At 42.9% G+C, this 23,428-nt stretch overlaps 1 long non-coding RNA gene and 1 pseudogene across 1 annotated transcript in view; one reads left to right on the plus strand and one right to left on the minus strand.

Moving 5' to 3' along the window:
- Nucleotides 1–4,072: 4,072 nt before the first annotated feature.
- The window catches only part of LOC123596727, a 28,324-nt gene continuing 8,968 nt past the window's right edge, over nt 4,073–23,428 (plus strand). Inside the window, exons 1-3 of the long non-coding RNA XR_006711828.1 lie at nt 4,073–4,085; nt 21,428–21,432; nt 22,059–22,061. This is a non-coding gene — a long non-coding RNA (uncharacterized LOC123596727). The remainder of the gene's footprint in view (nt 4,086–21,427; nt 21,433–22,058; nt 22,062–23,428) is intronic.
- On the minus strand, nt 6,683–7,871 carry LOC123596726 (annotated as a pseudogene).

The raw sequence follows: 23,428 nt of genomic DNA on the forward strand, positions 1-23,428 counted from the left end.
TTATCTCCTTTAATCCTTATAATACCCCATGAGATAGGTGTTACTATCCCATCTTTATACATACATGAACATGAGTATACAAGCACACTTAATATATCAACTCAAAAGCCCCCTTCAGGGTAAATACGGAAGCATTGAAAATCTTCCCATTAGAGGCAAGAAGGAGATACGGGTTTTCATTAGCACCATTATTATCTCACTAGGCTTTGCAACTGCAAATAAATACAATTACACTGGAAAGAAAAATACATATAAAAATAAGATAACAAATGGCCAGATCCATTGCAAAGGTACAACCTTATTTGTGGAACACCTGCCAGATTCAATTGAGAAAACTCATTTCAATGTTCAAACAATCAAAAGAAAAAAAAAAAAAACCTCAGGATACTTGCTGTGAATTTCATATGTAGAAATAAATACTTTCTTATTACCATGTTGGAAGAAATAATGGAAGGATATATGTCATTTATATCAGGATTAACAGTAAGGCAGAGATTGTGGAGAACTAGACATAAATACCTAGAAGGTCTATCTTGAGGCAAGGTCTGCATTGAAAATTAAAATGAAAGTCATAAACACACAAAGACTTCAACAAATAGGTAGCCTTGCCATATTTAAGGAAAAGATAACCATTTTCGTTATCTCTGTAGACATATAAACTTCATGCTGATTTAATAAACATACCATGTTTTTGAAATACAGCTTTGTTCTCAAGATCCTTAGAAAATCTTGAGAAGAATGGCTTGAAAGTTCTGAGAAAAAAAGAATATGAGGGAAGATTACCTTAGCTGGTATTAAACATATTCTAAACCTCCAAAAAAGGAAGAGCGTGATTCTTGCATGAAGAGACAGGTAAATCAGACAACTGGAAAGCTGACAAGAACATAAAATATCGCTATCATGATCTAGGTGTCAAAAGGGCACTTCAGTTATTCTTTTTTTTTTTTTGTCAATATATGAAATTTATGTCAAATTGGTTTCCATACAACACCCAGTGCTCATCCCAAAAGGTGCCCTCCTCAATACCCATCACCCACCCTCTCCTCCCTCCCACCCCCCATCAACCCTCAGTTTGTTCTCAGTTTTTAAGAGTCTCTTATGCTTTGGCTCTCTCCCACTCTAATCTCTTTTTTTTTTTTTCCTTCCCCTCCCCCATGGGTTTCTGTTAAGTTTCTCAGGATCCACATAAGAGTGAAACCATATGGTATCTGTCTTTCTCTGTATGGCTTATTTCACTTAGCATCACACTCTCCAGTTCCATCCATGTTGCTACAAAGGGCCATATTTCATTCTTTCTCATTGCCATGTGGTACTCCATTGTGTATATAAACCATAATTTCTTTATCCATTCATCAGTTGATGGACATTTAGGCTCTTTCCATAATTTGGCTATTGTTGAGAGTGCTGCTATAAACATTGGGGTACAAGTGCCCCTATGCATCAGTACTCCTGTATCCTTTAGGTCAATTCCTAGCAGTGCTATTGCTGGGTCATAGGGTAGATCTATTTTTAATTTTCTGAGGAACCTTCACACTGTTTTCCAGAGTGGCTGCACCAATTTGCATTCCCACCAACAGTGCAAGAGAGTTCCCGTTTCTCCACATCCTCGCCAGCATCTATAGTCTCCTGATTTGTTCATGTTGGCCACTCTGACTGGCGTGAGGTGATATCTGAGTGTGGTTTTGATTTGTATTTCCCTGATGAGAAGCGACGTTGAGCATCTTTTCATGTGCCTGTTGGCCATCTGGATGTCTTCTTTAGAGAAGTGTCTATTCATGTTTTCTGCCCATTTCTTCACTGGGTTATTTGTTTTTCAGGTGTGGAGTTTGGTGAGCTCTTTATAGATTTTGGATACTAGCCCTTTGTCCAATGTGTCATTTGCAAATATCTTTTCCCATTCCGTTGGTTGCCTTTTAGTTTTGTTGGTTGTTTCCTTTGCTGTCCAGAAGCTTTTTGTCTTCATAAGGTCCCAGTAGTTCATTTTTGCTTTTAATTCCCTTGCCTTTAGGGATGTGTCGAGTAAGAGATTGCTACGGCTGAGGTCAGAGAGGTCTTTTCCTGCTTTCTCCTCTAGGGTTTTGATGGTTTCCTGTCTCACATTCAGGTCCTTTATCCATTTTGAGTTTATTTTTGTGAATGGTGTGAGAAAGTGGTCTAGTTTCAATCTTCTACATGTTGCTGTCCAGTTCTCCCAGCACCATTTGTTAAAGAGACTGTCTTTTTTCCATTGGATATTCTTTCCTGCTTTGTCAAAGATTAGCTGGCCATACGTTTGTGGGTCTAGTTCTGGGGTTTCTATTCTATTCCATTGGTCTATGTGTCTGTTTTTGGCACTTCAGTTATTCTATTCACACCTTACTTTCCTTGTCTGGAGAACACAGTCAAGAGTAGCAACTACCAGGTCACTTTGAATAAGCATTGCATGAAGGAAAGGCAAATCTGTATCCAGAGTCAGTGTCTATCACAGTAAGAACAAAACATTGTCCTTTCTGTTACAGAAGTGGCCCAGTGTAATGAACCTGCTACCAAGTATCTGATTGATTAGCCTGGGGAGTGGTGCCATATGAGGGACTTTGCATTGGTTACAATGGCTGGTGTTTTGGGCAAACTGCTTCTGAGAGTCGTTTCTGACATGCATGGAGAAAAAGGCACTTGCCAGATCAACGGATACCTACAACGTACCAAGGGATGTGTTAATTTACTCAAGCAATAAAACCACATCTTATACAATAACTGCAGTTACAATCATCACCACGTTTAAGTTTTGGTAATCTGCTCTCATCCTCCGAAATCTGTCTTCTGCATGGGCCACACAGGGGAGTCAAATATCATGAGAATCACCACCTTCAAGTCCTTGCTGGGGGCAGTGACCTCTGCAACCCCTCCATGAATAATGTATTGTCTTTGTTCTCTATTTTCCTGAGTAGAGACAGTCCTAATGGCTTCACTTGGTCCTTCTCACCATAGTAGCCCTCATCCCATAGGTCAGGGGACCAGACTGAGGATTCTGCCAATTGCTGAGCATGGCTATTCCAAACAAGCATTCCAGAACCAGGGAAATAAACACCAAAAGACTCCAAGGACTCACTAGACCCCACCGTGAGGTGAGCCTGAGCTACAACTCCATTGATCACCTGACTTCCAAAGCCTCTACTCTGACCGATGGGCTGCAGTGACGTTTTGGATCTCCTGGAATTATTGTCAGTTCAAAGTCATATTCAGTAATCTCTGGAAGGTCTGATTAGTTCCTTATCCCCAGTGCAGAGTCACCATGGTGAAAGGCCATAATCCCTTTTGGGGAAGACTGAGAGAAAGACTGACTATACATTTTTTATAGGGTACACGGTCGTCCCTCGAGGGAGCTCCTCGTTTTCTTTGTGCAAGGAGCTCGGGGTCAGTAAACTGGATCGAGTTTGGAAATTGATGTGAGGCGTCCTGAGTCTCTATTTTCATTATGTAAATTTGACTTTTGTTCACTTGACCTGGAGCCCTTCCTCTTAGAGACGTCAAGTAAGAATTTAGTAGGCTCCACATCTATTCCACTTTTAGGAACATTATGATCAACTAGCCAACACCATGGGTCTTTGTGAGTCAGACTATTTTAATTGCTGCTCGGACGCTGTTGTCCGTTGCAGTAACTATGGCCATCTTGCCTTTGGAAGTTGATGCGGCCACTTGGCCCCCACCACCCAGGATCCAATTTACCCTCTTGTATTAGGTTTTCTGTTGCGTTCAGTGGCAGCAGTTCCCATGGTAATTTCAGTCCTATGGAAACAGTGATTTCAGAGATCTGCAGGGAGGCTGGGGCTCCCCTCACAGTATTGATGATGGACATGTCCTCTGGACCCTCCTCTGTGGGTGAGCAGGCCTTCCACGACAAATCCACTCTAACGAAGCCATTTCTTTTTTGAAGCCATTTCTCTCCAGTATGTCAAGGCAGGGCTAGCATTTCAAGTTCATTTACTGGGGGCCACCTTTGTTCCCCATTTCCACAAAATAGCGAACTTTTAGAGCCCTTTCTAACACCGCACGTGGCAACATTAAATCCAGAATCTCTGCTTTGTGAGCTCATAGCAATAAATTCAGTCTGATACAACTTTATGTTCCTTCCATTATTACCCCATGCCCTTAGTGTACATTTCTACCCATATTCACCAGGTTTGTGTCTCAATAAATTGGAAAAATCAAATAGCTCTTTTGGAGTGCAGCACACCTCCACGTGGGTCACAATTTTCTACCTCACCTTTGGAGTCAAGTTAGAGGTCTAGAAGCAAAGAAGGGCGGTGGGGGTGAGGAGTATCAGTAGTGTATACAACTGTTTCAGGGGAGGCCACAGCTGTTTCCTCATGCAAATAGGGTTAATCTCCTCAGACAGGGAGGGAACAGCTGCTTCTATTGGCAAAGAAGAGTCATCAGAATTTAGGGGTTAGATTCTCCAGTTTCATCAGAGTCTTTCCATTTTTCCCCACTTCAACTTCCAGGATCTCATCCCTCCCACCCCCGTCAATGCCCTTGCTTTAACAGTAGAAATGCAGTAAGGTTGAGAATTCAATTTGTATTGCAATTCAGCCACTTGGGATGAGTTTCGGGTTTTGGTTTTTTGGCAAACTCAGTTCATTTACATGGCACTTCAGCTGGAAGCTGGAATCCTTGAGCTTATCCCTTTCTTGTCCGATGATATGGGAGCAACCAGACAATCTCATTATACTCGTTAATTTGATAAAAATGTTCAAAGATATCATACCTGTGGTCACATGTGTGGTCACAGAACCTTGCCTTTTATTTGATTATGAATATCCAATGGTGGTATCTTGCTTATCACTATTGCCACACCACACCATGGGCCACCACTGCTCTCCATACTACTGGTAGTGCCTTGAAACTTCATCTTTTAGAAGACCAATTCCAGGGAAGCGTGGGTGGCTCAGTCAGTTAAGGATCCAATACTTGATTTTGGCTCAGGTCATTATCTTATGGTCATGGGATCAAGCTCCCCATAGGATTCTGTCTCTCTCTCCCTTGCTCTCTCTGCCCCTCCCCCACTCACATCCATGCACACACTCTCTTGCTCTCTAAATAAATAGTTACTAAATAAATAGAAAACCAATTCCAGAAACACCAGATTCAATGTAGAAAGCTCACCTTTCAGATGATATTTCCCTTGAACCACTCTTTGTACCAAAATCTGAGGTAGTCAAAATTTCCCAGAGAAACAACAAATAGGATGCATGTGTTAACACACATATACCTATATAGACATATAGGTATAGATAAGTATGTACATGCATACAGAGATAAGTGTTTTTTGTAAGGAATTGGCTCACATGCTATGGAGGTTGGTAAATCCAAAATCTGCAGGTCAGATGGCAAACTTAAGACCCAGAGAAGAGTTGCGGTTTGAGTTCAAAAACAGTCTGTTGGCAGATTTCCCTCTTCTTCAGGGGAGGTCAGTCTTTTTTTTTTTTTTTTAAGACCTTCAATTGACCGGATGAGATCTATCTACATTACGCAGGGCAGTTTGCTTTACTCAAAGTCCACTGACTCAAATGTTACTCTCTCTTAAAAAGCCTTCCCCAAAATATCTAGACTAGTGTTTGACCAAATATCTGATCAAAATAAATCAAAATAAATAATCAAAGTAAACTTCAAAATAAATAGCAGGGTAATTTTAACCAAGTGAATTTTCTTAATGTAGCATGGAAGTTATAATGCTGATGCAAGTGTTGTTTTAAGATTTAAATGAGGTAATATGTAAGGTACAGTTCCGGGCTATAGTTCATATTTAATAAAGTGACAATTAGCCATAATTAAACTATCATTGTTCATATGTGTCTTTAAGCTAATTTCATTCAAAAGGTAAGTAAAATTTTATATCCTGCTTTTGTTGCTTATTATTAGTTGTGAGATTGCTTTGGATATTGTTATATAGAAGTAGTAACAATAATTTTACAAATATATAATATTCTATATATGGGCTTATCATAATTTGCTTATCTTCCACTTAGCTTTTAACTTATATCCTGTTTTTCGCTGTTATAAACTATGTCACAAATTTTGAATGAGAATCTACACTGCTTTTAATTTTTATTATTACACTCCATACAATGTTTACATCTTCCCATATACACACATGTTTTGGCCTGATGTCTTTATTTTTGAATGCAGATTTTAACTTTAAATATAAAACCTGAATTCAAGCTATGCCTTGGACTTCAATTTCATGTCTTTCCATCATAACAGGCAAGGCATTTATTTCCTTGGGAACACTGTAGATTTATTCATGCCTCCTCTACAAGAAAACAGTTAAGTGACCTTTTCCAATAATCTGTGCTTTGAGGGGAAAGGAAAAGGTTTTACAGGTGCCTTGAGAACCTTCCAGAATTTCATCTAGTATTTCCTGGTCTTCAAATATAACCTGAGTGCAGAGAGGTATAGCTGGGTACCTGGCAGAAATTAGTCAGAGAGGGGTTAATATACGAATGTATGATGGATCATACTAATGGACCAGCAAAGTAACTTGGTAAAAGTCTCACCTGTTATATATGTCTTTATCCTCTACCTTAGAGCTTGAATGCCTACCAAGTTACTTAACCTACACCTTAAGAACCTTAGTTCTTTCCGGGGAGTAAGGGCATAAATCAGAATCCCTCAGGGACTGGTTTTATTTATTTTTATTTTTATTTTTTTGTAGTTTTATGGTTTTATTAACACAAATTTATGTGCACATAAGCTGTCTGTCCATTCATTTTCTTCACTGCACAGCCTGGCACTGGGATTCCAGACTCTGATGGCCGGCTGGGCTGCTCTTTCCACACTGGCTTTGGGGTTCTTGGAGGAGACATTGTGAGCAATCTGCACAGGAAGATTTGCTGCACATCAGCAGCACTTCAAGCTCCTTGACCTTGTGGACTAGGAACCTCCGGAAGCCACTGGGCAGCATGCATTTTATTTTCTTGTTGCTCCTGTAACCAACGTTGGCCATCAAGATCTGGCCCTGGAATCTTCTGCGCACTCTATTGTCAGCGCCTCTGGGTTTTCGCCAATTGCACTTCATTTTGACATATCGGTCTGAATGGTGCCAGATGAACTTCTTGGTCCTCTTTTTAAGGATCTTGGCCTCCACCAGAGGTCTGAGGGCAGCCATGATGCCGAGTAACAGACGGCTGCCACCTCGAGTGCCCAGGAAGAGAGGGGAAGGTGGCGCGCGAGGGCTGATGGGACTTCTCGGGAGTGGTTTTGAAATGCGCTCGTCAGTTTCCACAGCGCCACCCTTGCTATTCAGCCACAACTTGAGGGTTAGAGTATGGGAGAATGCAGCTCTAATATACCGAAAAGAATCATCCCCAGGTTATTGTGATTACTCTGAGCCTAATTCTGCTTCCATACCCTGTGAAGGCCACAGATCTTGCCAAACCCTGATATTGTACAATAAGAACTGCCCTGTGATATGAGCTAGGAACAGAGCCAGAAATGGAATGCAGATCCCTTGATTGCCACCCCGATGCCCTTTTCAAGGCATCTTGTCTTTCCACAGGGATTATCTTCAATTCATCATTTGAAATTGGAAATATATTATATCAGCTGCAATCATTTAAAATGTTAACAAGAACTAGTTTTCTATGTTTCCGGAGATAGACTAACGCTCTCCAAAATTAGAAAGAGCTTGGAGGAGAAGTAAAAGATCAGGAGTGAGAGTATTTCAGATGCTCAAACATGCTACACACTATGGGAAAACAATGAATTTAGGAAATAGTTGCCTTGGAGATGAAACCCAACATCCCACTTACCAGCTGTGGGAACTTGAATCAATTACTTCACCTTCCTTTATCTTTGTTTCCTTATTGGGGTTATTGGAGATAATAATGCCTATCTCGTGGTGTTGTAGAGAGAATTAAATGATATCATTTATAAAGAGACCTTCTTGCTTAACAACAGTGGAAAGGATAGTAGTCATAATAGGAGTGGCTGTGACACAATAATTTCTAATTTCCCTCCTTATTCTCCCTAAGTTGGCAGTAGGTTGGAAGAGGGGTAGCCTTTATTCAGTGGGACCAGCAGAAGGCATCTCAAAAAGTTTATTTTGAAGATAACAGAAGAGTATTTTATGCTTCATATTTCACTAGGAGTATTCCCTATGGCCTTGTAGAATTGTTGGAGAAAATGACCCTGCAGAGAGAGAGAGAGAAAGAGCTTTCAGATCCGACATTTATCCTGCTTGACTCCAGGACACTCTGGAATACAGATATCGTTATCTTGTGTGACCCGGGACAAGTAATTTATTCTCTTTTCACTTTCTTCCCCAATTGTAAAGTGAGGTGGTGGGACACAGCTATGTCTATCATTACATGTGTCTTTAAGATTACAGTGCCCCCAGAAGGGTTCTTGCCCTAACGACAGTTGACCTGATGATTTTTACCCTTACGAGACCTGTCTAATTGGCAACCAATAGATAATGCGAAGCCAAAACAGTAGGAAGAAGGTAGTAAGGCAAGTTTCTCACAGGCAATGGTGCTCATACCCTGCCCTCCCCCACAGCTCAGGTAATAAGCACAGCCGGGATGCCCTCTGCTCTTCTGCATTTATGGAGCCTGCAAAGTGTGCACCCCAACAGGCACACGATGAAAGCGCGGAAATATTTGGATTCATGCTGAATTCTCTATGAAACTGTAAATTTCTATCTTGCTATCACTGCCGTAGGAAAGAAAGAATGGAAAGCTGACGGCCCCTCCTCATCCTCTACCTGTTACCCTTTCTTAAAAGCCTATCAATCCACGGAGATAGGAGGCCCTCCTGTGCCTCTCCAAACCAGTGAACAACCAAAGAAAACTAATCGCACATATTTGTATATATATATACATATACATATATATGATACACACATATATGTGTGTATATATATACATATATATGTATATGCATCATAATATATTAATATAAATTATATGTTTAATTATATATAATTGTGTGTATGTATATATATATATTTATATGTTATATATATATATACATATATATAAAATACATGATAGTGATCCTAATAGTAGTGGTTATAAAAGTCCTACTTTCCCTCCTTATTCTGCTATACTGTACCGTATATCGTCTGTTGTCCCATAGAGTAGCCATTTTAATGGGATGGTGATAGTAAAGGGAGCATACCATACAACAAAATGTGTCCTAGGAGTCCAGACACCCATGCCACTTCCCGGATAGCATCTGGAGGCTGGGAGGCTGGGACTTCTAAAGAAGCACGTACATGGCGAGGGGGGGGGGCAATTCAGGGGAGTGGATACAAAGGGTGTGATCTGGGGAAGCTGGGACCGCTTCACCTGCAGCCGGTGGCAGTGTGTTCAGCCGTACCCAAGAGAAGGGATATATTTATGTCCTGAAATTATGTGGCCATGGCCCTCTTGGAAATAGGAACATCTCTTGTGACTTGTAAAACACATTATGTTGCTCTACAGAACACACGATTTGGTGTCTTCAGATAGCCTTGTCCTCACTGGATTTAAATCTGAGTTGCATCCACAGTACTACAAAAAGACGTCCTAAAAAGACCTCGGTCTACAGAGAGAAGGGGCTGCAACGGACTGTCTCAATTTTTGTTGGCAGTTGGAGGGAAACAAAGGAGTTACATTCAGGGCACACGCCAACCAAGGACATAAGTCGGACTCCGGTAAACAACCATTGTGCTATTTCTAATCTATATCCATCCTAGTTTTTGCTCATCACAGCCTGATAGAAATCCACATGTGGAAAAAAAGACTGTTAGATTCTCCAGAAAATGCTGCTTCTCTTCTTCCGCATCAGTGCTCATTTGCCCCAGCTTGGTGTTTCCCTGGGGGCTTGGCGAGGATTGACACCTGAGAGAAATCACGGCTCACCTTAAGGCTGCTCGAGATAATGTTGGGCTTTAAGCTCCACGGTTTTATGTTCTATTGGACAAACCTTCAAAAGGAGAGAGGGAAACGTAGCGACGGTGGCATAGAGCAATTTATACTCTTGGGGCACTTCAGAGAATACCGATATTCACTCCAAGAAACCCGGTTGGCGCCCTGCCACCATTTCTCTTTGCAAAGGCTTGGGGGCCTCCTGGTACGTGCCACGGGCCTTTTTCCCTCGTTCTCCTGTAGTATTTTCTAGCACAATCATCCGAGACCCCACTACCACAGCTGCAGCCCTACAAAAACCTACCGTATCAAAGAGTAGCTGCTACCCTATCATGCAGTTTGGGCATTACTTTCTTACCACTGCTGCAGCCAAGGACCGCACGTTTGGTGGCTTAACACAACACACATCTATTCTCTCATATTTCTGGAGGTCGGCAATTCTAACATCAAGGTGTTAGCAGGGCTGCATTGCCTCCGGAGATTGTGAGGACGACCTGTTTTCCATCTTTTCCAGCGTCGAGGGGTTGCCCACAAGGTCTTAGCTCTGGACCCTTCTCCGTCAAAGCCAGAAGCCTGGCACCCTCAGATCTGTCTGAGTCTTTCATCTGCTTCTGTCACCACGTCTTGGACCCAGACTCTCTGCCTCCCTATTATAATAACACTTGTGATTGCAGCGGGGCAGTGTTTTTCTCTCCATCCCAACCTCCCTAACACTCCCGTCCGCAAAGTCTCTTTTGACATATAAGGTGTTATATTCCCAGGTTCCAAATATCAAGACGTAGACATCTTTAGAAGCACCATTACTTAGCCGTCTGCAGATACCTTGACTCTGAATCTCGGGTTTTGTTTGCTTTCTCTCTCCCAATGGGTCTTCCTGAGGGAATTCTCACTAGATTAGCAGCTGATTAACACCCCTTCGATTGGGTCCATTAAACAACACTCAACTAAATGTCTTTTAAACTTGTTTCAGCCATGGGATTAAAAGCTTCTGGGGCTTCTTTTTAGAATATGTCTTAATATATATATGGTGGCTTGAGAATTGAGACTTAACTGGATAACATTACAGGAGGCAATGGCAGGGGATGGTACACTTTTAACTTCCCACAGAGCATTCTTCATGGATCTTAGAACCTGGTTATGCCTCAGTTTGGACCCTTTATTTTAAAAACTCTTCATCCGGATTCCCAATACATAAGAGGGAAAGGCAAAGTTGGCCTGCCCTTTGAATTGCAGAGTGGAGACATGTTTTCATGCATATAATAATTTGTATCCCCTCTTGAGCTTGCAGAAGGGAAATTTCACCAGCACCAGAAGAGGATGAGCATTCCACAGAGTGGGGGAGAGGGCCAGCAGGGGGAAGTTCTGGGAACAGAGGATCGATTTCACACCTTCGCCTAAGGCCGTCCCTAAAGGGTATCTGATGGGAGAGACCAAAGTAGTAACTTAACGGGAAAGCGCAAGACGACCTGGAAAAAAAGACAAGCTTTCTTTACACTCAGAAATACCCAGCCACGTCCAGTGTTTGAGGCTTGTACTACGAAACAATAAATAAAAAACGGAAACAGAGAAATCAGCTGTGTGGCCTCCACCCTCTCTCACCATTCACCCAAGCGATGGACATATGTTTAAATCTGGTAATGTAGACCCTCACTGGAACTCTTCAGGCCCAGTTCCGTGGGCCAGTGACACAGGAGCAGGCGTGAGGCTACAGTGACCAACACACAAGCCCAGGTTGTCTGCTTGTCACCCAAGTTTGTCTGCTACCCGAACACTACATGATGCCAGACAAGACAGCTCACTCCTCGAAGGACAAGGGAGATGGTAGAAACCTGGGGCCTGACATGTACAGAGTTCATTTGGATTCTAGAAAAATGCCACCACTTCCGAGGCAATCACTGAGGCTCCTTCAGTTTCTCGTCCTTTACGGACAAAGAACAGGGTTGATTTGAGAAATGAATGAAATACCGCGTGCAAATTGCTGCTATGAAGGAATTGTTGAGGCACATTCTGCTGAACGTGTAGGAATTTTAGTCCCTTCCTCCCTCTCCCATCACCTCTTAATGAAATGGGTTGCCATCAGTGGTGTGTGTTTATGGGTAAGATACTACCTACAGAAGCTCTCAGCTTTAGCAGGAGCTGAATGGAGAGGAGCTAAACCCTCAGCTTTAATCATGGGGAATGTGGTTCATTCTTTCCATGGCCTCTCAGCTGTTGATATACTTGTGGAGTGCCCACGACTGCTACTCCACAGTTTCCTCTTTTGGGGTAGATGAGGTGGCCAAGGGCACCTTGAACAGGAGGGAGTTATGGGCCCCCCCTTGGCTTATGCTCCCGGTGGCTCCCACCCTGGTGGAGGCTGCTGGTAATTATTTGGTTGCACACTGTCTTCAAAGTTCAAACTTGCCTCATATCTCCCCGCCCTCTTGGGAAGTTTATATCATCTCCGCTGTCGCCTGAGTTTTATGTGCCTTCTGTGTGTTTCTCCAGTCACACCTATTGTGGCTTATGACTTATCCATCCGGTGCCCTTTCAAACATAATTACACAGAATGGCTGAGACCAAACGTAAAATAAATATATATTCAGTGGTTCTCTGTAAGCTCTGTTAACCTGCCCTCATTAAGTCACATTACTCAGGGTCAGATTCTCTTCTATGACAGAGACAGGGGAACAATTTAAGCCAGGGGATTACCAAGTATTTTTGTCTGAAGACAGAAAAACCATTGGCTGCACCTGTGCCTGGAACGAGCGCCAGATCCTTCCTCTGCCCCTGTAACCCTTTCTTGGCACGGATACTCAGGAACCCACAAACGACTTCTCGGCACCAGAAGCTCCAAAGACATCAACTTCAAATGATTTCAATGGATGCATTCTGTTACAACCTCGCTGTCTGTATAGCTCTGTGCATGTTTGTCTAGAATGCTACCTTTTCTCACGACCTCTCCTGCTACCACCCCAAGGGAAGCCACACCACAATCCCTCCCCTGGACTGCTGAGTACTTCTAGTTCCGGCCTTTGTGGCTCCAACCGTCCACACTTAGACCGGCATGCAGATAGATAAATGGAAGTCAGACCATGTCAGGCTACTCCAAATGCCCCATGATTTCGTGATGCAGTGCAGAAGCCTGAGTCCTTCAAGCTGCCAACAATACCTGGTCAGCCCAGCCTCGCCCCTTGGGCCACAAGACCCTCCACTTACTCCTCTCCTCCTTCCTTGATTCCCTCTCAGCTCCCCACACACCCAGGGTCTGCTCTCCCAGCAGTCTGTTGACTTGCTTTCTCCCCTGCTTACCAACTACCACCCCCGCCCCGTGGGACATCACCCACTCCTCCCACCTTTCCTATCAACACTTTTTGAATCTAAACTCATTCAAAGAATGCCTTTTCTAAGGTTCTGCCTTATTACTTTCATTGGAGTATTTAACACAAATTAACATATTTCTCGTGTGTGTGTGTGTGTGTGTGTGTGTGTATAGATAGATAGATAGATAGATATCTACATATATACTTTAATTTTTTGAGTTTCTCTATTCAAAGGAAATGTCCCTGAGGGCAGAGGGGTTCGCTGATTTTGTGGCTGGTCGATCTCGAACACAATTCCTGGGACAAAATAGACACTCGCTATGTATTTGTTGGAAGAATGGACCTATAGGAGTTATCTTCAAATTAAAAAAAAAAAAAAGCATGTGCAAACATTTCTTCAAAATATCTCTTTCATGAAAGCTGAAGGTATAAACAGGGAAGAAACTGGGAAGAAGTGTGATTTTTGTGGCTGAAGTGTGATCGCCATCTTATTAGCCGATGGTGTATGCATTGCACTATATGCCAGGCTCTGTTCTCAGACCTTTGCACAGATTTACACAATGTATCTTCATGACAAACCAATGATAGGGTCACTATTCTTTCCCCATTATAGACATGCAGAAACGAAAGCACAGAGAGGTTAGGAAACTTATCCAATGTCACACAGCTAATAACACGGGCGAACTTGATTTTGTCTGCTCATCACCGCATTCCACTGGTCTGGTACATCCCAGGCCTCACAGGGTGATGCCTGAGAAATCCACAGAACCACTGGAGTTCTCAGGGATTGAGTTTAACAACCACCCATCTGTAGGCTGAGGTACAGGCCATGAGTGAGACTATATGATCTGGCCAGATCAGTCTTCTTCTACTCATGTATACATGCATGTGTAGGTGTCATTTCCTTTTTTGTTCGTTTTTGGAATGGATGTCTCATCCTCATCCACCTGGCGAACTGCCGTCTGGCTGTGGCAAGGCTCTGCTATGAAACCCCGCAGAGTTAACGTGTCCCTCAATCAATTGTGCACACGTAGTAATGCGCTTTTCCTATCAATTGACTATTACTCACTTCATACTAATTACTCACTTAAATCCTAACTCCCTTAATAGACCACGAACTCCTTGAAGATAAAGACCATGTGTTTGTTGCCTCTGCAAGCCCAGAACCCAGAATCCAGCCAGAAGACCTGGAGGGCTGTTAGCAAATGCTCTCTGATAGGTGGTGCACTTACCTGGTGAAGGTCACAAGCCTGGAGAAGAGAAGAGGTGGAATGAGAACCCTCCCTCCTAAATTATTAGGATAATGATAATCACATAAACTGGTTTTGCTTCTCTCTACGTCTTTTACCGTAGACACTCAGCACATCACTAACATCCATTATCTACGCCCATCCCCATCTTGTCTCTATGGCAACGCCAGCAACAAACCCGGACATTCAAATTTCCCCTCAGCTGGAGTATTGAAACCCCCATTCGGCCCCAAAGTTACGGGAACCAGAGAGGATGAGTTTCTCTGCTATGAACAGAGCACCCGGCTCCAATTGGCTTAAGCAGTAACAAGGAGCCCAGAGCAATTAGGGTTGCAGGGCTTATTCATGGGTCAAGATGACCGAAGCAGTTTCCAGGCCTCCCCCATAGAAATACCACATCCAGTTATGAAGGAGAGAAGGATTTTCTTTAATTCATCTGTTTTTCTTAAGAAGATAAAAAAAAAAAAATCCAGACCTAGGTAAGGGGAGACTGTGTCTGAAAGTATTATAGCACTGAGGAGGGGGGCACCATTGTCACAGTGGAAACACTCAACACGGTGAGATGTGCAAGCATCCTAAAGGCCAGGCAGGAAAGGGCATTTCTTTCATTTGGAGCAGTAAACAAGGTGGCCAGAACTGACGAACTAGATGTGGGCAGGTGGGATGTGCCAGGGTGGTGGGGTAGGACTATAGGTCAGGCAATGTATGACCTGTGCCCAGCCTGCTGTGGGGGGTAGGGGGTGGGGTGGGGGGGGAGGTGGGTCTAAAGAAGGACTGTGTGCAGGTCAGACTGAGGGTGGGCCGAAGTTCCAGGACCTGCGGGGAGAGAGAAGCTTCAGTAAAGTCAAAGAGGTTAAATACCTTGCCCAGACTCGTCCATGGGTACAAACAGTTCAGCTAATCGTGTTTGAGGCAAAGATTGGGAATTTGGAGAGCTTGTGTCTGGCCTGATAAGTCACCTGCCATATGGGGAAGGGTGGAGTTTTCAGCCAACTGATTTTTGGATTATACAGGTGGGCAATTTCTTTAACCATCACTGCTTTCCAGGGTCACAGGGCCGAGTGAAGTTCAACATTGACAGAGGGAACCCTTTTCCCTGTAAGTTCAACAGGCAGACTAGTTTTTAGGACTCAGTGGAGAGAAATGGATTACAGGCCAGGCTCCAGGGCCAGGTGGCTGGCAATTTCAGCCTTTACAATGCGACACAGGTCCTCCAGAAGGGAAGGGTTGGCAAGGAGTGGGGGAGGCTCCAAAATAGAGACCAGAAGAGTCCATCACCATTCATCAAAGTCCACTTTGTTACTTAAAACAGCTTTCCAGCCTCCGTTGGAACAGGGAGAGCAACACCCACGCCCTCCCACCTCCGGGGAGTCACCAAGAGCTAAAGTGAAGATTAAAGTCACCAAGAGCTACAGTGAAGATATTTGCCATGTTCACTGTAGGCCCGTCGCACCTAGCATAGAGCCACAAAATGCACCCCATACGTACTTAAATCTGATTATGTGCAGATACAGCTATATTGCTGGAAAATTATTACAACCCTGAGATTGATTTATTCATGTAATGAATTAAAAGTAACTACTTGATAACTTGCAATATATCTGTCACTGAATTCTCAGTATTCACATTTTCTTCCCAGGGTCCGCAAGTGCTAGGTAACGAGCATAAATGAAAATGGATCTCTTTGCAATTATGTATCTCAGGCCAGGTTCAAATGAGGAGAGGTTTTGTTTTCCCTTCCCTTCCCTTCCTTTCTTTCTTTCTTTCTTTCTTTCTTTCTTTCTTTCTTTCTTTCTGTCGTGTCCCTAAAAGCCACAAGGAATTTCTACCAAATTGCTGTTGTTGTTGTTTTTGTTGTTATTTTTATTTTATTTTTTAGCGAATGAAGGTAAGTAGGGCTTGCCTTTTTCTAAGCATGCGGACACAACATCCTTAAGCAACAGTGATGCTCAAGAGATTGAAGCTTAGGGGCACCTGGGTGGCTCAGTCAGTTAAGTGTCCAACTTCAGCTCAGGTCATGATCTCGCGGTCCGTGAGTTCAAGCCCTGCGTCCAGCTCTGTGCTGACAGCTCAGAGCCCGCAGCCAGCTTTGAATTCTGTGTAACCCCCTCTCTTTGCATGCCCCCCCACCTCATGCTCTGTCTCACTCTGTCTCTCAAAAGGAAATAAATGTTAAAGGAAAATTTTAAAAAAAGAGATTGAAGTTTGGAACTGGGCTAATTCCAGGAGAAGTAGTGAGGAAAGCAAGGCCCCTCCATAAGGATATTAGAATTGCCTGAGACAGGGAGTCTCTCCATTCAAGTTTGTTATAGCATTACTGGGGCAATAGGGAATCAACCTAGGTGTTCATCGCCAAGGAAACACATAAATAGGGAGCTGTGCAAAACCAGCCAAATAAGGTTTATAATCCAATGCTACTCATGTACAGTAAAACCTTGGATTATGACTAGCTTGTTCTGCGAGCATTCCGCAGGCTGAGCAAACGTTTCTAATAAATTTTCACTTGATAAACGAGCGATGTCTTGCAATACAGGTAGTACGTGAGGCTAAATGTCACATGATCACCACTGAGCCAATGGTTCTTGAACTTTGCTTTGATATACAAGGGCTTTATATTATAATCATGTTTCTGGAAAGAAGGATGCTCACAAACCAAGGTTTTACTGTAACTTAACAAGCATCCAGCATGACCCATTTTACTTGAGAATATGTCGGCTTATTAGAATATTTGCCTCTGGTGAGGAAATGGAGAAGAAAAGAAGTAACAAAGCAGAGGCCTTTCATGGACCACCTGTGCTGCCATCTCCAAATACAATCACCATTGACTCCTGATCAAAAAAATCCTTCTCTAGATGAAGCCAAGTATTAAGTCAATGAAAGCTGTGAGGAAGAAAGTTAAAAGTCCAGGACAAAATTTCTACCATATTTTTAAAGGCTATCAGTAATCCAAACGTCTTTATAAATAATTGCTATCACTCCCCAGTGTGCATAGAATAAAGCGCAAAGCCACTCATTTGCAGTTCAAAGGCTGACTCTCTCACTTTCTCTACCTGTTCCTCTTGTACATGGGCCAAATAGAACTGTCACCTCTTACTCATTTATTCATCCTGAAAATATGATTGAGGACCTGCTATGAGTCAGGGAACAGTCTTCTCTGCTCTCATGGAGCTGAGGTTCTACTGACAGAATATAAACAATAAACTTCGTGCGTAAATAAAATATATGGTGCTCTAAAAAGTTCTATGTCTGCCAGACAAAAAGAAAAAGAAAAAAGAGGAGCAGAGCCAGGGGTCTCAGGACTGGCAGGGAGCAGGTGACAGAATTGCATCGTGTCACCTCATTGAGAAGGTGTGATGGGAGTAAAGGCTACAGAGGTAAGGGGGTCAGTCACCAAGGTCTTGAGGGAAGACATTTCTAGGTTGAGGAAAGATCTAAGCCGACGGTTGATGTGTGCCTGATGTGTGCAAGGTACAGCGAGGCCAGTGAGGACGGGAAGAGTGAGACAAAGCGAGAGGATGGGAAAGGAAGTCCGAGAGGTAATTCCAGCCAGACCAAGAACAGGCTGGTGGACTCCGCGTCTACACTGAGTGAATGGAGAGCCAGAGGAGGGGTGGTACAGGTGAGATGACTCTCGCTCTGAAGGCTCAGTCTGGTTTCCCTTGTTGAGGATAGACTGTAGAAGCAGGGGGACTGTAAAAAGGCTTCTGCAGTAATCTGAGAGTCACTGGTAACTGGGGTGATAGCAGTGCACGAAGGTGGATCGGAGTGGCCAGAATCTGAAGGTATTTTGATTGGACTTGAGCTGTAAGAAAAAGAAGAAAAGCCAAGGGTGAGACTAAGGTCTTTGGCCTGAGAATTAGAACACACAGCTGCTGAGACACGAGAGGCTGCTGGAGGGACAAGTTTTGGACACCTTCCGATTTTGATGTTCAGAAGACATCCATGTAAGGGGGTCCTCTGTCCCCAGCGCTCACACTCCCCTCTCCATCTAGAATCCCTTGTCTTCTGCATTTATGTTTCCCTAATCATCTATCCATCAAAGCCCAGCTCAAAAAGAAAATTCTTGGGGCGCCTGGGTGGCTCAGTCGGTTAAGCGTCCGACTTCGGCTCAGGTCATGATCTCACGGTCTGTGAGTTCGAGCCCCACGTCGGGCTCTGTGCTGACAGCTCAGAGCCTGGAGCCTGCTTCCGATTCTGTGTCTCCCTCTCTCTCTGACCCTCCCCGTTCATGCTCTGTCTTTGTCTCAAAAATAAATAAACATTAAAAAAAAAAAAGAAAGTGGCTGCACTATTAAAAAAAAAAGAGAAAATTCTTGAGCCAATCTTTTATACCCATGATTTTTTCTATAGAAAAAAAAGTATGTGTGTGTGTATATATATATATTTCTTTAAACCAGAGTAATTTTCATTGATTGATTGATTCATTCATTCATTCATTCATTCTAACTCAATTCACATCCACTCCATAACAATTGAACGTCACTTGGCCGCACACACTTTTTAAAGAACATCAAGATCGCCACTTCTGCGGAACTTTCATTCTAGCTGGAGGAAAGAGAAGAAAGTCAAGAAATAACTGAAAAGAAAAGTTCCGATGGAGACAAGTGCCAAAGAGTAAAGAGAGTGTGGCATTGCAAAACACAGGGCCTGGGAATGAAACTGAGTAATACAGTCCGAAGAAGGCTTTTTAAGGAAGTGAGAATGGAACGGAGACGGGAGTGTTGGGAAGGTGTCAGTCATGCAAGGCTGGGGTAATGTAGATGCGGGCGCTGTCCAAGCAGAGTGAAAAGCAAACGCGGAATCTGTGACCTGTGGGAAGGTTTGCCATGTGTCCACAACAGCATGCAGGACAGTGAGGCAGGAGTGTAATCCACGAGGACAAGGAATGAGGTCAGAACGCTGGCATGGGTCCAGATTGCTTCTTAAGCATGGGAAGGCGTTTGTTAGGATTTTGTTCCTCAAGGTGGAGAAAAACCACCTTCTCTTCCAATCTCAAACCTTCTCGAAGACAGGGCATATGAATGATGCCGAACGCCCAGGAGTACTTTATTCCTAGCAAGCATCAGGCGATGTTACCGTTAATAATAATAGCAACCACTCATTATATATTCTGGGTAAGCATTTTCCATCTCTTCTTTTTTTTTTCTTTTTTTTAAATTTATTTTTTTCAACGTTTTTTTATTTATTTTTGGGACAGAGAGAGACAGAGCATGAACGGGGGAGGGGCAGAGAGAGAGGGAGACACAGAATCGGAAACAGGCTCCAGGCTCTGAGCCATCAGCCCAGAGCCCGACGCGGGGCTCGAACTCACGGACCGCGAGATCGTGACCTGGCTGAAGTCGGACGCTTAACCGACTGCGCCACCCAGGCGCCCCAGCATTTTCCATCTCTTCTAGCGATACCACCCCCAAATCCTCACAAAACCCTAAAAGTCACTATCACCTCATCTTCTAGATAGGTGAAAACATGGCTCAGGCAGGTGGGTGACCGGCTGAGCTTCTGGTGAAAACAGAACTCCAGCTTGGGCCAGCCCTATGCTTGGGTGACACAGCGGAGAAGAGCAGGGTCAGTCCTGAACCCAGGTCTGCCCTCCACGGACCAGCCCTGCTTCCTCTGCACCAGGCTCCTGTCCCCATGCACAGTTCTCAGTGTAATTAGGCATGTAATGAATACTTATGTTGAGCAGGATAATGCCATTTTCTGTAAAGAATAATGAATCTATAGAATAGTTGTTGAACAAAGAGAATCTACTGGGGCATGTGAAATTAAAATGTTGCCAGAAGGTCAAAATTAATTTTGGAAACATTGGTGGAACAGGGAGTCTTACAAAGGGAAAATACAAACTGCATGAGCTCAATGAATAAAAAGGGCAAAACATCTATCCGGAGGTCTTTTGCTTTTGTTGGAATTCATTAACTTTTTTATTTTGTTTCAATGCTTTGAAAAAGTTCTGCCTAAAGGAATTACTTAATTTGGACTTAATGTGACCTATGGAAGAAAAGTAGGGTTTGAAGGGTCGCAGAGGCTGAGTGGAGACTGGGAAGAGTCCAAGAATACCTGGGGATGCCCAGAATCGATGTGGTGCTGCGGGCAGAGCAGGGAGGAAAGGCTTTTCGATGTTGGACAGTGTGATAATGACCACCTGTGAGCCAGAATCAATCTTGCTTATAAAGGCAGGTGCCCTCAAAGAACACAGCACCCAGAGAGCTTGATATTTCTCTTGTCTGTCTTTGTCTCCTGGCAATTGACAAAGTCTCACCACTTTGTTTCTCAGCTACAGAATCAGGATTCATGGTTTTCAGGTCTTCAAGGATTATTTTCACCTCTCCTCATCAGCTTTAATATTTTTTTTTCATAAACAAACACATAATCTGTAAATTAATCAGAAAAGGGGGAAAAAGAAGCAGAATCCCTATTATCCTCACCATGTGAGGATAGTATCATTTACCATTTTATTAAATATGTATAGTCCATTGACCTAATACAGTTCACTCTTGAACAATGGAGGGGTTGGGGCACCAAACCCCCACACAGCCAAAAAGATCTGTGTATAATTTTTCACTCCCCAAAGTCAATTATTAATAGCGAACCGTTGACCAGAAGACTTACTGATAACATAAAACAGTCACTGATTAACATATATTTTGTATGTTATATGTATTATATACTGTATTCTTACAACAAAGGAAGCTAGAGAAAATGGCATTAAGAAAATGATAGGGAAAATATGTTTCTAATACTGCTACGTATCAAAAAAATCCACATATAAGTGGATGCACACAAACAGCCTTCTAGAGAGGATAATTGTCATTTCTATTTGTATATTGCAACTTCCTTACATACTCAGTACCTACAATAGAGTAGGCATTGAATGTATATTTAAGAAAATGACCAATATTGGTCATGAATGAAGATAACTATAGTGGTATCACTGAAAACAAAGAATTTAGTGATCACTTTTCAAACATTTTACGTGGAAGCTATTCAGTCATGGTGAAAACCCTGCATATTTAGAAATTGCCAGCTTCATTTATGGAGATAGTGGGCTGAATAGTTTCCTCCAAATACATGTTCACTCGGGATCTCAAACCATGACCTTACTTTGAAATAGGGTCTTTTCAAAAATTAAAAAATATATATATTTATTTTGAAAGAGAAAGATCACGAACAGGAGAGGGGCATAGAGAGAGAGAGAGAGAGAAAGAGAGAGAGCGAAGGAGGGAGGGAGAGAATCCCAAGAGAGAATCCTTGTTTGCACAGAGCCCTACACAGGGCTTGAACCCAGAAACCACAAGATCATGACCTGAGCAGAAACCAAGAGTCAGATGTTCAACTGACTGAGCCACCCAGGCACCCCTTGAAATAGGGTCTTTGCAGATGTAATTACTTAAGTATCTTGATATGAAATCATCTTAGATTTAGAGAGATTCCTAAATCTGATGAGTGGTATTGGATGAAAAGTATCTCGTAAGAAGTAGGGTGGACACAGAAACACAGGAAACAAGGTCACGTGAACATGAAGGCAGAGATTGGACATACACTGCTACAAACCACAGAATGTCAGGATCCACAAAAAGGTGGAAGGGGCAAGGAAGGATTATCCCTGAGAGCTTTTGGAGGGAGTGTGGCCCTACCCACATCTTGACTTTGGATTTCTATCCTCCAAAACTATGACAGAATAAATTCCTCTTATTATTTTTTAATTTATTTATTTTTGAGACAAGAGAGAGACAGAGAATGAGTGGGGAAGGGGAAGAGAGAGAAGGAGACACAGAATCCGAAGCAGGCTCCAGGCTCTGAGCTGTGAGCACAGAGCCCTACAATGGAGCTCGAACTCACAGACCGTGATATCATGACCTGAGCTGAAGTCAGACACCTAACCAACTGAGCCCCCTGGTGCCCCATAAATTCCTCTTATTTTAAGTCACCAAGTGTGTGGCATTATTTTTATGGCAACCCTAGGAACTAATACAATGGATGACGATGCTCTGAGCCTGCCAGTTCACTTCTCTGAGACTTAGTGTCCCTGCTGGTGTGTGAAGGGGGGTTGAGTTCCCAGGGCTGACACCACACCTTGTGCAAAGCTTCCCAAGTTATTGGAGAAGGACAGCAGGGGTCCTCCAGCACATGCAGAAAATGGGGTAGACATCAATTAATGATGCGCTTACGATACAGTCCAAATAAAGCTGATTCTAATACAAGTATTCTTAGTTTTAGGAACAGTTTATGTCAGACCTTCCCAGCCCATCTCCTTCTACAATTTTCACTTTTATGATGAATGATGCAATGAGTTGGTCTTATGATTCTTGTCCTCACGGCATCATAAAACTACCACCACATTTATCAGCCAGCCAGCCATATTTCTTTGCTTTGCGGATCCCACTTTACAACAGCAGCACATGTGCTGATAACATTACAACCTCCAACAGCTCCTTTCAGAAACGTCAAATGGACAGGACCTGTTTGCACAGACTCACTCAGAGAAGGCATTCCTGTTCCTGCCGCTGAGAAAGATCTTGCTAGACATGTAAAGGATTACTAATTTAAAAGCATTTGAACTTTCCTTAGAATGATTTCCTCCATTTCAGGCAATACAAGGACTGCAAGTAAAAATTTAAGGTGAGACCATTTAATACTATGAAAGAAAGGTATCGTTTGGTACCATCTGAGTTTTCAGATGTCTTTCTACGGAATTGTTATGATATATTTTTAATCATTGTCCGTATATTGTATTTTGTTCTCATCACAGACCCTATGTTTCAATTTCCCAGCATTGTCCCGAGGTTACTAAATTATCTTATTCTTTAACTCTACCTCTCTTTCTTCTTCCAGTAGAATAGGAAATATAAAGGCCAGTGAGATGCCTTGGATTTCCACAGGTGAGTCCTTTAACAGAATTCAATAGAAGCAGACATTTGAAGATGAATAGAAAAACAAATTTCAACACAATGAGAAAAACACTGTTACATTCATCATGTGATACTCAGGT

This window comes from Leopardus geoffroyi, chromosome C1 (assembly GCF_018350155.1).
Source record: "Leopardus geoffroyi isolate Oge1 chromosome C1, O.geoffroyi_Oge1_pat1.0, whole genome shotgun sequence".
Lineage (NCBI taxonomy): Eukaryota > Metazoa > Chordata > Mammalia > Carnivora > Felidae > Leopardus > Leopardus geoffroyi.